Source organism: Pongo abelii, chromosome 1, assembly GCF_028885655.2.
Source record: "Pongo abelii isolate AG06213 chromosome 1, NHGRI_mPonAbe1-v2.0_pri, whole genome shotgun sequence".
In the NCBI taxonomy this organism is placed as follows: Eukaryota; Metazoa; Chordata; class Mammalia; order Primates; family Hominidae; genus Pongo; species Pongo abelii.
Window position 1 is genome coordinate 30,443,791 of NC_071985.2, and position 16,855 is coordinate 30,460,645.

The following is a 16,855-nucleotide window of genomic DNA, read 5'->3' on the forward strand; positions in this document are numbered from 1 at the left end:
TTTTGCCATTAGAAAGAATTAAATTTTAAAATGTAGTTTAAACGTTCCAAAAAATATTCAAAATAACCATATCGGTTTGGAAAGAAGCATCAAGGAGAACTTTCAACAGATTACATATGAAAGATTGAAGAGTGGGTGAGGCAAAGATGGTTCACAGATTGTGATAATCCTTTGAGAAATATGAAATAACATCAGAAATAGTCATTGGAAATAACAGGATGGGGCATCACAAAACCACCCCTGGGAATAACTCACTTAAACACTGAAATGTGGATAGTTTCTCACAGTTCTGGGATGTAATAGTACTCTTTTATCTTTCCTAAATGAAAATAACAGATACCACTGGAGTCAGGTTGTACTTTTCTACCAAGAGACTAAAATTAAAGAGTAAAACTTTAACCATGAATTCCTGATGATTCATGGTTATAAAAAGAAAAATTATAATCATTTATGTACCTCATCATTTTGAGAAATTAAATGACATGCATAACTCCAAAAAAGTAAAATTTGAGAGGATTATACATTTCCTCCCCAATTATTTCTGTAGAACATTTAGAAAGTATAGAACATTTCAAAATATAAGCCAAAATATTTGCATTTTCCCCACCCAGGGAAATGACTATTAACATTTTAATGCATGCATTTGGTCTTTCTCATCATTATATATATTTTAAAACTATTTGGATGTAGTAAACATACTATTTTTTTATTTATTTATGTAAAATATGCTCAGAGCTATTTTGTTTATGTAAAACTATTTATTTATGTAAAATATGCTCAGAGCACTTTTCTTCATGAAAAAATCTTAGCAAACAAAAATATTAACTATTTCTAGTAATCTTTTATTAAATAGTTTTCAGGTTGTTGTAGAGTATTCTAATTTTTATTTTTCTATTACAAACAATACTGAGAGAAACATAAAACTTTGAGCTTCTCTTTAATTATTACTTTTTAGAATATAGTCCAGAATTAGAGTAAATGGGTTAAGATGTAGACAGTTTAAAACTACTTTAAATGGCAGGAAGGCCATTTTTAAAGAGAAAAATTGGCTTGAGATCATGGAATTAAAAACATCCAACACGTCAGGTTAATCTTCATATTATATTATAAATATTTACAGTTTCCTCTTCTTAACAAAAAGTGGGAGTAGTTTTATGCTTGTTTGTTTCTTTATTTTCAATGCTGAGAAAGAGAAAATGTGCTCTTCCATTCCCTAATCCTGATTCTGGCCCCACCTGTGGGATGGTTTTAATGAGAAGCCTACGATGGAAACATACCTTGTATGCCACAGGCATTCCAAAAGACTGGATTCTGGCCTTTCTAACCCATGTCTACACCACAGAGTTCAGATGAAGAGTTGGGTAATGAATGTGGGTTCTACCTGACAGCTACACCCAAAATCCACCCTGACTATTTTATTTCTATCTGTGTTTGTGATGCTTTCCCCACAGACCTTGAGTTCCATGGGGGCTGGGTCTGTCTTTCTCATTTACTGTTGTATCCTCTACACAGAAATACTGATGAACCAGCAGAGTAGAAGAGTGTCTGCTTTCCCATAATCTTCCATCACAGGGAATTCATTTCAGTTGTTAACCTTCGCCAATTTGATAGCCAAGAATGGAACTTATTGTGTGATACTGGTACAGTTGAATTTAAACTCCTATGTTTATTTTCCTTTTGTAATTTGCCTCTTTGTATTCTTTGCCTATTTTTCAATTAAAGAATTCCTCTTTTTCCTGTTTATGTAAAAGAACTTTTTTTATGTATCAGATAGTAACTCTTTGTCTACCATGTATGTTGCAAATATTGCATCCTGGTTTCTTATTTATAGTGTTTTTAATATATTGAGAATTTTAATTTTTTTCTCAAATATATGAATGTTTTCCTGAATGGTTTTTGCTTTATACTTAGAAAGCCTTTCTCTAATGCTTGTCAAATTTTTTGTGGCTTTATTTTTAAAAATTTCAAGCTTGCTAATCTGCAAATGTCATTATGATGAGCATTCAGTACTGGAAGATCTTATTGGTCCCAAATGCTAAAGAAGAATAACTCTGCTTATTGTTACTGGGATCCTGCATGACTTCCTCCTTGCATGGAGTTACTTCAAAAAAGCCTTAAAAAATAATGTTGATTTTTTTCCTATAGTTTAAAAGGGTGTAAGCCAGGGGTTGTACTCCGTGCAATATGAGAAAAACTTCCTATAAATACTCCAAATAGTTTTCTCTTTCCCAGAAATTCCATACTCATAGTGATAGCTCAAAGTAGCTATCACAGTTGTTCTTTTTCAAATAGCCCCCTATATTTGCTCTATCCCTGTTCCTTTGAGACTAGGTGCCAGAGAGTCAACTTTCCATTCTGCCACTCACTGACTACCTGGAGAATCTTTTTGTTAGCCAGAACTCAGTGTGACAAAAAAAGCATAAATTATGACATAGAAACCTACAACTCTTCTTTTTGGAGAAATTTGTAGGAAGGAAATCTGCAGATATTGATCCAGTAATAATTTTCAGTGCCACCACAAAGTAAAAGCTACTATTCTTACACAGAAGGTAACGGCCACTTAATGCCATCTGTGATAAAAATGGTAAAGCTCATAAGCTTTGCTTGTTAAATCATTAGCTAAAGTCTCTTTAACTCTGATTCTCTTATAATGTCATTATGACCCTTTCCCCAAAGGAGGTGCTTCACAATAAATTTATTAATTGTTTTATAAGCTTCCCTGATTTCATTGTGCTCAAAGGTGAGTTTACTCAGAGGTGGGCCAGGCCTCAGCAAGCTCATACAGCTCCTTTGATCTAACAAAACAAAAAGGTGCTCTTCTTCCAGGTGAGTGCCAGGTGAATTCCTGAGTGTAGGACATATTTCAGCCTCAAGATAGTCTTCAGCCTATCCCTCTTATGCAGGGCACAACCTATACAATTGTACAGAGTGGCAGGGTCTTTGATGCCTTTTATTAATATATATGGCATACAATTGAAAAGTGGCAACATGGAGAACAGCCTCCATATTCCTCCATGAAGTTCCTATGCCAGGATCTTGAGCTGGATGAACCATGGCTCTGATGAACAATTTGGGATACTCTTCCATAGAAGACAGATACTTTGAAGAAATTAAATTATCATTAAAAAACTAGTGGTACCATTTAGGCCCCTGTTTTCCTCAACATGTAATTAAAAGCAAAACAAAACAAAACAGGAGTTTCTCCTGAATGTAGTACAAATTTGGTTTTATTTTGCCTGTGATGTGCTTTTATATTGAGAGACTGGAAGAGTTGACATTTATTTTTAGTGAGTATTACATGAATTGGTGCTCTACTCATATTAAAATGTACACAAAGAAAGACAATTAAAAATGTTTATATTTTTGGTTTCTAAGGGAGATGCATGGAGCACCATAATTAATGCAAGTATCTGTGGAGGCAGTGCTCCTAAGACTAGTAGAAACATCTAGCTAAGCTGGAACCAGGGTCTGGTTACTGAAGTCCATTAATTTGGGATGCATTTCTTTGATGCTTGACTCCTGTCACATGCCTTCTGCTTGAGATTTGGATAGACTTTGTTTTTTAGGGCCATATAGTCCAAAAACACTAGGTAAATCTTCATGGAAAGAAGATATTCTGCATTACTACAATTTTGTCTTTAATATTTTGGGGGAGGTTGATGGGGTAGAGAGAAATTGGAGACAGGTGGGTGAGGCACCAAGCACAACTGTGAGGTACAGGCTGCCTGGGAGCAGTGGGAGGAGCTGGCAGTAAGACGTGCTGCACATTTGATGAACTCAGTTACAAGGAACTTTCTTGCATGACTGATGGAAAGACTCTGCAGGTGTGTTGTGCCAGGAAGAGCCACATCTGTGTCTCTAACCAAATAACCTTTCTCTTGGGCTTCACTTTTAGTGTAAACTTTATCCTGTTCACTGATGTCTTAATGGAAGTGTGTGAGTCCTCTTAGGCAACTCACAGCTTTTTGAACCCTGACTGATGGCTATGGCAGAACTTCTGGTTAGCAGTGCCTAATTAGCTCTGCTCCAGACTCATCAGTAAAGATGAAATCATTCCCACACAAGGTTTGAAGGGACCATTTAAAACATTTAATTATACTAGATTGTATTTCCTGAAAGAAGCTTTATGTTCTCAAGGTATTTATTAATATAATCCTTGAGAATGACAAGTATTATCTGTACTCCTCTCACTCTGTCATCAGAGTATATCATGGTCTCTTAGTGGGTGCTGATCCTCAGTTTTAAAAACAATGCAATGCATCTGCATCTCCAAACTTATTTTCTCTGTTTGAGGTTTGGGTTTGGGTGGGAAGGGTGTATCAGTCCAATATCACACTGGTATAAAGATACTATCCGAGACTGAGTAATTTATAGAGGGAAGACGTTTAATTGACTCACAGTTCTGCAAGGCTGGGGAGGCCTCAGGAAACTTTCAATCATGGCAGAAAGGGAAGCAGCCACCTTCTTCACAAGGCACTAGGAGAAAGAAGAATGAGTGAAGGAGGAACTTGCCAAACACTTATAAAACCATCAGATCTCCTGAGAACTCACTCACTATCATAAGGACAGCATGGGAGAAACTGACCCCGTGATCCAATCACCTCCAATCAGGTTCTTTCTTCAACACCCAGGGATTACGGGGATTACAATTCAAGATGTGATTTGGGTGGGAACACAAAGCCTAACTATATCATTCTGCCCCAGGCCCCTCCAAAATCTCATGTCCCTTTTACATTTCAAAATCAATCATGCCTTCCCTGCAGTCCCCCTAAGTCTTAATTCATCCCAGCATTAATCCAAAGTCCAAGTCCACAGTCTTTTCTGAGACAAAGCAAGTCCCTTCTTCCTTTGAGCTTGTAAAATCAAAAGCAAGCTAGTTACTTGCAAGATAAAATGGGGGTATCAGCACTGGGTAATGCTCTTATTCCAAATGGAGACATTGGCCAAAACAAAGGGGCTATAGGCTTCATATAAGTCCAAAACCCAGCATGGTAGTCATTAAATCTTCAAACTCCAAAATGATCTCCTTTGAGTCTATGTCTCACATCTGGGGCACACTGATGCAATGGCTGGGCTCCCACAGCCTTGGACAGCTTCTTCACAGGCTAGCATTGAGTGCCTGTGGTTTTCCAGGTGCATGGTGCAACCTGTCGGTAGATCTACCATTCTGGGGTCTGGAGGATAGTGGCCCTCTTCTCACAGGTCCATTAGGCAGTGCCCCAGTGGGGACTCTGTGTGGAGGTTCCAACCCCACATTTCCCTTCTGTACTGCCCTAGCAGAGGTTCTCCATGAGGGCTCTGCCCCTGTAGCACACCTCTGTCTGGACATCCAGGCATTTCCATACATCTGAAATCTAGGCAGAGGTTCTCAAACCTCAATTCTTGACTTCTATGTACCCACAGGCCCAATACCATGTGGACGTCATCAAAGCTTGGGGCTTGCACCCTCTGAAGCAATGGTCCAATCTGTAGCTTGACTCCTTTAGCCATGGCTGGGACACAGGGCACCAAGTCCAGAGGCTGTACATAGCAGCAGGGTCCCTGGGCCTGGCCCACAAAACCATTAGTCCTCCGAGGCCTCTGGGCCTGTGATGGGAGGGGCTACCACCAAGCTCTCTGACATTCCCTGGAGACATTTTCCCCATTGTCTTGATGATTAACATTTGGCTCCTCATTACTCATGCAAATTTCTGCAGCTGGCTTGAATTTCTCCCCAGAAAATTGGTTTTTCTTTTCTATCACATTGTCAGCATACAAGTTTTCCAAACGTTTATGCTCTGCTTCTCTTGTAAACAGAAGTTCCATTTTCAGATCATCTTCTCAAGTTTAAACTTCCACAGATCTCTAGGGCAGGGGCAAAATGCCACTAGACTCCTTGCTAAAGTATATCAAGAGGGACCTTTGCTCCAGTTGCCAATAAGTTCTTTATTTCTGTGTGATACCACCTTAGCCTGTACTTCATTGTCCACGTCACTATTGGCATTGTGGTCAAAACCATTCAAACAAGTCTCTAGGAAGTTCCAAACTTTCCCACATCTTCCTGTCTTCTTCTGAGCCCTCCAAACTGTTGCAACATCTGCCCATTACCCAGTTCCAAAGTTGCTTCCACATTTTCAAGTATCTTTATAGCAGTGCCCCACTACTTCAGTACCAATTTTCTGTATAAGTACAATTTCACATTGCTATAAAGATACTACACAAGACCAGGTAATTTATAAAGGAAAGAGGTTTAATTGACTCATGGTTTCTCATGGCTAGGGAGGTCTCAGGAAACTTAAAATCATGGAGGAAGGGAAAGCAGGCACCATCTTCACATGGCAGCAGGAGAGAGGAATGAGCAAAGGAAAAGTGTCAAACACTTATACAACCATCAGATCTCATGAGAACTCACTCACTATCACAAGAACAGCATGGGGGATATCGCCCCCATTATCCAATCACCTCCCACTAGGTTTTTCCTTCAACACCTGGGGATTATGGGAATTGCCATTCAAGATGAGATTTGGGTGAAGACACAAAGCCTAACAGTATTAGAGGTGAACCTGATTCATGATAAATTCTCTGTTCTAATGATAGTTGCTCATTTTTCATAGTGTGTTAGAATATTTATCCCAGTTTAGGTAGTCACACAGGAACATAGATCAATATTGAGCTGTGTGTCAAAGGATGTTAGATCTGATTCTGGCAAAGTCTCTAATAAACCTTGAGAAAGTCATCTTGCTTTTCTGTTTCAGTTGCTTCACGTGTTGAAAAAGGAAAAGAATGCCTGTATTACTCACTTCAGAGGCTTATCCTGAGAATCTTAAATGTGAGAGTACTTTGCAAACTACATAGCACTCCCTAAGTGCATGGTTTTTTATTAGGAGGCCCTGCTACCTCCCTACCTGAGGGAGTCTTTCCAGAACCTCCCTGCTCCCACCCCTCACTGGCACTCCTGCTGCTCTGTTTGGAGAAACACATTTTATGGCAGCACAGATACAGACCTGGATCATGGGGTCACTGCTGTGTTTCCATTACAAATACACAGGCTTCAAGCTTCAGCCCTTTCCACATGCTGAACTTCATCGGAGTCCCATGTGTTGAGAGCCTTCTGGAAGAGACCCAACAATTACAGAGGGCTGCACCATGCAGACTTGGCCTGCATGTAATTTCAGCCTGAACTTTTGGGGGATTGTTATGGGGTCCCATCCTGCAATCTTTCAACATGGAAAACTCTCCTGGGCCTGGAAGGTTTGGAAATTCTTCAAGAGTGGGAGGTATAGCCTCTAGGATTGAACATCAGGGAGGACACTGAACCAGAATGGAACTTAAATCTTATTTCATGAGCCTCCTAATTTTCTGTGTCTGTGTGGCCTTTTACTTGAAATAAATAAGCAAAGGATATAGTTTTAAGTATAGTGGTTTCCACGCTCCTGGGGCTGATTTCTCCTTTGCCCCCCAGGTTGATAGTAGATCACAGTTGTAGAAATAGATCCAAATGGATTTTGCAGAGATAGTCGAAAGCCATGCCAATTTGGCCTCTTTTGTGCAGTAAGTACAGTGTAAGTAGCTGCCAGGTAGAGAAGAGAGAACCTCAAGTCAATTATTAATTACTTTAGCTCCCCTTAGGGTCAGCAAATCGCAGCTGCGCAATGTGCTACAGCACCTAAAGTGTGACCGTGGAGAATTAGGGGCACATGTATATACTATTCTGCAAAAGCAAGGATGTTAGCCATGGTGTCGAATGAGTAATGGAACTAGTCTCTAATCCATGTTTCCATGAATCAGTCTGTTTTTGTCACATTGTTGTCCAGTATCTGTAAGTGGTAGGATTATTCATGAGGCTAAAGTAGACACACAGACCCAGGGAAAGGCTGGAGATGAAAACAAAAGCTGTAGTATTCATTCATCAGCTTGTGGTGACAACACTGCTGTCAGTATACTGAAAGTCAGCGTGGAGGGGCTGAGACAAGAGCCCCTGGTTCATTGCCTCCATTATAGTATCCTTTGCTGATCTGTTCAAAGTTCCCACTGTGGCTAGCAACGTGTCTCTGTACCTCATAAGCACCCATTCTTTTTCATTTTTAATGAAATCAGTTTCTTTTTCTTCTTTTTTTTAAAAAAAGCAGTACACCAATATCTTCTGGGGGAAAATGGAGTAATCACATTAAAACATACTCCTGAAAGAAGTCCATAACACCTGAACTAAGGAGTTCTTCAGGAAACCCTGTCCCGAGGCAAGAGTAAATAGGTAACTCAATTTTGTAGGTCAAAGTATGGCAAATTTTTCTGTGAAGGGCCAAGACCAGATAGTAACTATTTTTGGCCTTGTGGGCAATAAAAGGGTCTCTGTTGAAAATACTGAACTCTTCATTGTAGCACAAAACAGCATAAACAATGCTTAAATAAAAGGGCATGGCTCTGTCATAATAAAACTTTACTTATAAAAATAGACAGTAGTCCAAATTTGGCCCACAGGCTGTAGTTTACTGACTTATACAATAGGCTGCTGCTATGTACAGTGTTATATGTGTTGACAGTAAAAAATTCTGCAGACAATAATTAGTGTCTCTTATGTGCCACAGTAGATACCAAAATGAGTTAAGACTCAGTGTTATTCATATACATTGCCTATTAACTATGCAATGGGTGCAGAGAATGGTGTTTTTATTCTTATATTAGACAATAGATATATTAATATATGTAGCTTCAGTTCACAGTGTGTGAGGCACTGTTATATGCCTTCTCTTACTTAATCTTCAAAACAATATAGTGAAGTAAACTCCATTATTCCTAGTTTATGAATGAGACAAATATAAGCCCAGAAAGGTTAAGTCATGTCCCCCATTAATTTTGTACTAGTTGGTAGTGGAGCAAGGGTCCAACCCAGACCACAAGAACATTATCACAGATGTCCTAGATGACAGATATTCTTTGAGCATAAATAGTTTATTTTGAAAAAGAGGAGAAAAGATAGGAAATATCTTGAATCCAAATAAGGGAGCTGAGAGGAGGGCTGGGTGTCCAAGACCACTTTTAGGGTGGGTTTTTGTTTTGTTTTGTTTTGCTTCGCCTTAACATTAACATTGTGGCTATGTACTGGAAAGGACATGCATTCTTCATTCTTTTTTCATTACTTGAGAATTGCTGCAACCATTATGCAAAACCAGTAAAAGGAAAACTTTTCAAAAAACATGTCCTTTGGCAGGCGATGCCCAGCTGAGGAGCAGCACAGGTCTCATGGGAGAACAATATGCATTTTGTAAAATTTCTTAAGAGATGATTTATGGTTTTGAGAAAACAAAACAGGAAATTGAATTAAAAGGAGAAACATATTTAAATAATGCTCAAGTGATGACATAACCAACTAAAGTCCAAAAATCACAACCTAGAGTCAGGCATTGTGAGCTACAAGAATTTTCTGCCATCGGCTGGTAGTGTCCATAAATGAAGAGAGGTGTTTCATTAGTTAATTGGTGCTACATCATAACTTTTGAATAGATAAAAACTAATTTCTTAAATTGGAAATATATCCCTAAATACAAGGCTCTTGGCATATCTTTGCTGAAAACACTGAAATATTACCTTTATTCTGATGTCACAAATTTTGGTGCCTATCTCTGGACTGACAGAGCTGCACTGTAGGGCACATCAAATGGATATCTTTCTTCCATGCTCAATACCTCTTGGAGAGTTAGGAATTTAAAAAATGTCCACTATAAGAAAACAGTTTCTATCAGAAAGAAAGAGAATCAAGAGTCATTTGCTATCATCAGTAGTAAATACATACATAACAAATACACACTTTTTGCTTTGTATTGTGTTCAGTGAATCAAGTTTCAGGTAGAGAAAATGGATTCCTAATTTGAATCAGCATACTATCTCTACAACTGTCTCATTTGTTTTTTCAAGATTCTTGAATATTAGGAGGTAAAAGTGAGAAACTCTGGGTACATGAGTACATTCAAATTCTGAATCTTCACTCAAACATTTCTGAAGAGGGTTTATATTTTTCATTAGTTATAAAATAATGCTTTTATATCTGAAGAAGATGATTTTTACATACTTTGCATTTTGTTCTCTGTTCTAAAGTATAAGTAAGTGAGTTAGATTATAAAGCCTTTATTTTACAGTGAGGATACTGAGACACTAGGCTATTTTTTAGACAGCCAAGCTCTTAACTACTACCCTAATCTGCTTCTAAAAAGGGACCTAAAAACTGTGCTGTCATTCAAGTGTGATGAAATTGTCACTGATACAGTTTCAGCAAGAAATGTATCTTGACTTGCTTGATTCTCTTATTTTGTTGCAATGGGGTTGGGTTTGCAAACAACACACATAAACTTTCTTGCTCAGTCCATTTTGTGATGAATGACACACATTTCTGGAATGCCTCACCAGATTCAGCAGTTCAGCTGAACACAACTAACCACATCAGATGGTCATTGAGCCACTAACCATCTAGGAAGTCTATTTCTTTGTTATCTTTTCTATCAGACATAAAATTCCCTAGAGTAAGAGCTGTATCTTTTTTCTTTTGTATCTCTAGCACCTGTCATACAGTATATAGTTTAAAAGAAAAAGTCATCAAAAAGAATCAGGATGGTAAGTAGAAATTATACATGACATGATTTATTTTTATAAAGTTTTTATGTGGTATAGTAGATTATTTGCAACATAGCTACTATAATTCTCCTCTAAGTATGCATGCCTCTGGGCTTATCCAGCTGACTTTCATTGACCAATAGAATGCAGCAGAAGTGATGGGATGTGATCCTAAGTCTCAAGAGGCCTTGCAGCTTTTGCTTCTGCACTCTTGGAAACTGGCTACCCATCCAGACTATTCTCTTGGAGACATGTGGCCCAGCTGATAGTGACCACAACTCTAGAGACATCTTTGAAGCCAAGTTAGCCCATAAAGCCCCAATTTAGCCACTGGATAACTGCTAACTGCAGCTTTAGAAGTGACCCTACACGATATAAGCAGAAGAACTTCCCAGCTGAGCTCAGCCCAAATATGAGCAAATAAAATGGTTACTACTTTAAGTCATTAAGTTTTGGGGTAGTTTTTTTTTCATAGCAATAGATAACTGATACCTATGAGCTTATGAAAGCTGAATATTTTCATCTATCACATCCTCAAAGTGAATAAAACCATACAATTTAATCATAAGAAACCAACTAGAAACACGCACTTGAAAAACCTCTTACAGCTGAAAACATCTCCATCCCATGAGGTTCATCAAAAGTAAGCAGCAGGGATGCTGTTTCTCTATTTTTATTTTTCTTAGAGGAGTCACTGATATGAAATTAACTTTACGGGTCAACCTACAGGCATTTCTTCAGAGACTGAGGACACTTGTTTGGTTAGGCCTATGTTTTATATTGTTTGATAATATATTTAGTGAAATCTACTGACATTGTTTTTCTTTGGAATTTGACTTATTACAATAATAGTTTCGTGATAATAAACTTAGATTTGAAGAGTTTATGAGCAGCAACCATGTGCTGGAAAGCTAAGGGTCTTGTCCTGAGGGGAAGAAGAAAGGGGTATCCACATTTTACAAAGTTTTATAGGTTTTCTTAGCGTGATTACTAAAGGCAGCAGAAAAATCACTCTCTTATTATAAAAACATTTAAAAAGTTGCCAATATAACCATAAATATAATGCAATTACCTTATCATTGGCAGTGAGTAAAACACTTTGGATGTATTATCTCCATTTTAGATTGATTTTATGCCAGAAATATTGTCACAATTTTATAGATGAGTAAACTGAGGCTCAAGAAAGTTGAGTGACTTGCTAAGTTCATACAAGTTGCTAAAGGATTACTCAAGGACTGAAACCCAGGCTGTCTAACTTCAGAGCATCTTCATTTAACTACAATACTAAATTTATTACATTCCTTAGAAACTAAAATACGATGAAAGACATGGGGAAGAAAAACGCCCAATGAGCTGTGACATCAAGCCATTATAGAACTGCAAGAAATTGTAACTAAAAATTATTTTGCTCATATCTTTACCATTATGCCACCTAAGTCATTTCAGATGAAAATGTAACTTGTTATGAGGAAGAAATTAATTCTCTCTAGTATCATTTTTCCCCTCACAATACCAAGTGGATAGCTTTACTTGAAAAAATCATTTTTCCCAAACTAAAACAATATTATTTCCACTTAGGATTTGCCATTGTATAGAAATATGTTTTATTCATTGTGTAGACTGTAATCAAGATTGAAACAAGTTCAAAAATCTGTCCCAGGGATATTGTTCGAAAGTACCAACAGATGTGAATTCTCTAATAATGCAGGACTACTGTTAGATATGTTTTCTGCTTCCAGTGAAATTGGGAAGATTTTATACCTGAGAAAGCAAATTAAGAAAATAAACCCCTTCCTGAACTATCTCCACTAAGAGAACTCTCCATGGAATACCAAATATGTTGAATTCTTTTTGTAATTCAGCTGCAAGGCATAGTGTTCTGTTATATATCTCTGGAATAGAGAATCACATACATAGAAATACAGAGCTGTTACAGATGTCAGATGAATGAGCTGGGTAGAAAACCTTTCTGATCCCCTGTGTACACACCACCAAATAAAGTTGTGAAATCAAACCACTTTAGAGCTCATGAATGAGAATGGAGTTTGGGGCGCTCTGAGAAGTTTTCCCCTACAAATTTCCTTGTAAATTGACATTGCCCACAAAGATAGGAAAGGTTTCCAATGTGAAAGCAGCTACTAATTGAGGTGCTCATGCCCCAACCTGAAAGCAAATCTCTGCTGTAATAGATCCTAAGATATAAAAAGGATAGGATCTATGGTATTAATTAATCGATTCAGGATTCCCCGCTAGCATGCCTTTGACATCTACTATCTTTTTCTGTCTCTCAGTTTTTTTAATTGCTCCCCTAGGCAAGTACAGACAACTATAGACAGGAACAAAGTAGAGAATACAACTGAGGCCATTTGAAAGTCTTGCGTCATGTCATGAAGTGACATCTGTATGATTGAAATAAACCAGACTGCTACTCGTGCTGTGACCACTTCAAGTTACCTTAATAAAAGGAGATTGCAAAGGGGTCTTTCAGTACCAGGTGTACCCGACAACCTTGACTGTGAACTGGCTGACCCAGCTCAACTTCTCACTTACTCTCTCAGCTGGCTTTTAAATTTTTCTTACCAAATTTTGTTTCAGTTTGAGTAATCTTTGGTCATTTAGAATATACTGTTTAAAGTGTTCCTATCAGACAGGAAAACATGTTTTGGGAACCTTTCTCACATCATGTTCTCTTTGGTGATTGGTAATGAAAGGAAGAAAGCAAGCAGTTTGAACATGGACTCTCTCTGCTCCAGGTTAAGGGGGTGTGAAACTTAGAAGAAAGGAGATGAAAGGCTAAGATGTGTTTTCTCACCAGTGTGGATAGTGAAATACACAGAACACCATTGTTTACAGTATCTCTGGGCGGTGAAGCTGCCGTGATTGCAGCTGGCTGGGGCAGACCGAAAGGGTAGCATCACCAAAACCCAATTCGTTTTTGAAAAACACAAATCCTTTTCACTGCCTGTGGACAAAATTACTGACTGACATGCTAAACCTATTAAATATGTATTTTGCAAATTTTGAAATGAGGAAACATGCTACATAAAAATTTTTACAGATACTGAATGATTGTAAATGTGGTTAGAGATGTGGGACTTGCTCCAACTTTGTTCTTTCGTGGATTGCTATTAGCTTACATTTGAAATCTCTGTTGGCCACGTATTTCACATTGTTCTTCCAAATGTAATCATTTCTTTATTTTATCTGATCTCCTACAGTCTCTCTGTTTTTTCATCAATATCTGACAGCAATTCCCAAAGATCCAATATGGTCCACTCTAATATCCTTATGTGTACTCTCTTCTCTCTTTGAAATTTAATACCTTAGCTGTGAAATAATTTATTGTGCTTTATTTAGACTTTTATTTTTTCATGTGCTTTGATATTATCCTTTTGAAAGGAGTTATTTGGAAATTTAAACCAACTGTTCACCAAAAGTTATGAAAGCATGATTAAGAATTTTTCTCTCTTTTAAATCCCCTTAAAACCTTCATTTTTTTGTGTGTGCTATGGCAAATGCCACAAAATCCATGGGTCTGGCAATGATGGGAAAATGAAGATGAATACTTTTTAGAGCCCCAGCTAATGGGTAAAGCCATACAGAAGATCCAATGAGCCAGAAAAATCAGTGACATTTTATGTTTCTCAGTAACCCTTAGTTTATGTGGTTGTCAGAACCTGGAGATGTTTAATTCATTGAATATGAACTTCTGGTGAAACGACTATGCCACCAACGTACTTGCTAATAAATAAATGAGAGCTACTTGGTTCCAAATTGCATATACTATATTTCTGTTTATCTTGAGTCTTGAAGACATGCATTTTATAAGCACTATCTCAGAATAAGTTTTTGTGGGTACAGTAGAGTAATATGTGCACTGTTAAATTAAAGGGAAAGCTTATTCCAGCGAAATAGTTGGCAGAAAACTATAAAACTTGATGGATAGAAAAATATGCCTTTCAGTGAAAAAGAAAAAGCAGATACAGAAAGCAAGCAATCAGGCCTCTGAGCAGCATCTAGCAATATTCATCCCTTTCCAATGTTTAAGATCAGTCCACTCTCATATTGCCATTTTCTTCTTTGCTCTTCCCTTTTACTCAAGAAAATTGTCCCTTGGTTGTGCCAAAAATTTGGGGCAAGAATGAAAAATATTTTGCTTTATTGCTAACCTGTGAAAATGTGTTTTTTTTGCCAGTGTTGTGGTGGTTGGGATTTTTTTTTCTTTCTTTCTTACATAGCTCTATTCCTGGCAGGATAGATCTTGACATACAAATAAAATTCCATCATAAATAAGTAAACTATGGTTGGAATAAATAAGCAAAATTGATTTGGAGTCTGGAAAAAAATCTATTTCTTATTCTTCTGCTCATGCAAGATATGCTTTTCACTGCTTATTACTGAAGATCATTCCTCACCACCAGAGTGAGCAAGCAAAGGGAATACCCAGAAAAGAAAAGAAGCTTTCATTCTCTTTTTGTTATGGGACAGAGCCTCGCTGTGTCACCCAGGCTAGAGAGTAGTGGCATGATCACGGCTCTCTGTAACCTCGACCTTCTAGGCTCAAGTGATCCTCCCACCTCAGACCCCCGAGTAGCTGGGACTATAGATTTGCACCACCATGCTCACCTAATATCTAAAACTGAGGGAATGGGGGAGTTTCTTTCCTTTTTTGGAAAGAGGAGTTCTCACTATGTTGCTCAGGCTGTTCTTGAACTCCTGGCCTCAAGTGATCCTCCTACCTTGGCCTCCCAAATTGTTGGGATTACAAGTGCCACCCACTACGCCAGGCCTCTGTTCTTCTCTAACCAAGATATGAACATATGAATCAAGCAGTCTTCGTAAGTACCGCCTGCAGTCCTGAGCATCTTGAAGATAGCTACAAGATGCTCACTCTATCAATAGAGTTTTATCGTAAAGACCATGTCTTTTCCATATATAGATGAGTGACCATACTCATTCATTCAATAGAAGCATATTAAATGTTTTAGGTGCTCTGGATACAAAGAGTGTACAAATCAAAGATAGCTGTCTTCACTCAGCTATTCACATTTGCATAATGTTTAGTGGTTTTAATTGTTGAACCAACCAATTAAATATATGATGTTGATTAAACCTGAATTATGTACCAAAGTTGTGTTACTCTATTAGGCATTAAGACATAAAGACTTGATCCTAATTCGCAAGGAGCTCTCAGTCTAGCAGTGAAGAAAGACATCTAAGCCAATATATATGGTAAATTACTGTAATTGCCCTGTTGAACCACAATAGAGGGAATGCTCAATACTAGTGGGCCACGTAATTTTGGTAGTCAGTGTTTTTTTGCATCCAATAGCCAATATTTTCTCTAGACTTGTCATATCAGAAGTTGGCATCAACTAGATGTGACCTCCCTTTTCTTATGTGTTTACCTAGGCTTTACAAAATCTGCACTATGAACATTGGTTGTTTATCTATGTCAAATTTAATTCATCACATAAATTCAGACTTTACCAGTTCAAAAATTGTGATGCACCAGATGCTTGGTATCATAATTACTCTGGAGATTAAAGTAGATCAATCTTGGTCCTCATACACTAAAATTTAGTTATTAAAGGATAAAACTGGTCTTAACAGATATGTTTTTAGCAGCACGGAACTCTCATAATCTGGAGCCCAGAGATGGCTTTGTTATGTGAGTGACAGTATAAATTCAACATAGGATATATTGATGCAAGCAAGAATGAATATTTTAAACAAACAAAAATCAGCAAGTGTGATGACAATGCTTAAATATTAGCTATTCTGAAGATACAGACTCTTCCAGAAAAACTAAAATAAGATTAAGATTGCTTTTATGGCATTTGATATGCAGCTGTACAAAGATCTCCCTGATCATATCTGGATGAGATACTCCTTCTAAGAGCTATTGTGGCACCACATGTATACCTTAGACTAATACCACATGACACTGAAATTCCCTGCTTCAATGTCTGTGTCTCCAGCTAGAGTACAAACAATGAGGGACCAGCGATATCTGGTTCTGGCTGTATGCATAGTAGACACTCAATATTTCTTCATTTTGAATGGACCCACAGGCACAAGTTCCAGTCAAATGTTTAATTATCATTCCATCAACCTATATGGTATTTTCATTAATCATGATAAAGAAAGGGATAAATTGGACTCCAATATTATTTTGACAAGGGGTGGTACTACATCAAAAAGTCCTGCTAGGGCATAACATTAAAAGGAGTTTTAGTATGATGAAGTCTATGTTTTTCTTTTTTAAAAC

General features: G+C 37.6%; 1 long non-coding RNA gene across 1 annotated transcript in view; it reads left to right on the forward strand.

Annotated features, from left to right (window-relative positions):
* The window catches only part of LOC129047939 (uncharacterized), a 215,800-nt gene that overhangs the window by 192,006 nt on the left and 6,939 nt on the right, over positions 1-16,855 (forward strand). The window contains exon 5 of the long non-coding RNA XR_008509856.2: positions 10,529-10,584. This is a non-coding gene — a long non-coding RNA (uncharacterized LOC129047939). The remainder of the gene's footprint in view (positions 1-10,528; positions 10,585-16,855) is intronic.